This window comes from Aptenodytes forsteri, unplaced genomic scaffold (assembly GCF_000699145.1).
Source record: "Aptenodytes forsteri isolate BGI_AS27 unplaced genomic scaffold, ASM69914v1 Scaffold129, whole genome shotgun sequence".
Taxonomy (NCBI): domain Eukaryota; kingdom Metazoa; phylum Chordata; class Aves; order Sphenisciformes; family Spheniscidae; genus Aptenodytes; species Aptenodytes forsteri.
Genome location: NW_008795033.1, coordinates 162,942 through 163,386, shown reverse-complemented (window position 1 = coordinate 163,386; position 445 = coordinate 162,942). Strand labels below are relative to the sequence as shown.

General features: G+C 67.2%; 1 protein-coding gene across 1 annotated transcript in view; it reads right to left on the bottom strand.

Annotated features, from left to right (window-relative positions):
• Positions 1–445, bottom strand: part of NEFH (neurofilament heavy polypeptide) — a 9,087-nt gene that overhangs the window by 8,210 nt on the left and 432 nt on the right.

Here is a 445-nt window from a genome sequence, read left to right as displayed (position 1 = left end):
TCGATCTGTTTTTCTCCCCCCCCCCGAACGTGGCCGTGGGACCGGGGGCTGCTTCCCGTGCCCCTCAGGCTGCCGGACTGAACGGACTTGACGTTTTGGGACCCCGAGGGGCTTTCCAGAGGTGTCGGTCCTTACTCGGATCAAGCCAGGCTGTGGGAGCTCCGCGGGGGCGGCGGGAGGTGTCCGGCCTCGGAGCCCTGCGGGGCTCAGGGAGAAGAACGTCCCCTCTGCCGCGGGACAGAGCTCATCTGTGTGTCCTGACACCTCCGGAACGAGGTCCTCGGCGTCTCTGAGGGCGCTTAGCTGGTGTTTCGGGAGGGACGCCGGAGGTGTTATCCCCGCTCGAGGTGATCTCTGAGCTTATGCTGCTTAAAGTCGTCGTCCCCGTGTCCCTGTCCCCCCCCCCCCCCCCCCCCTCTGGTCTCGAGTTCTTGGCCCCCCGGGC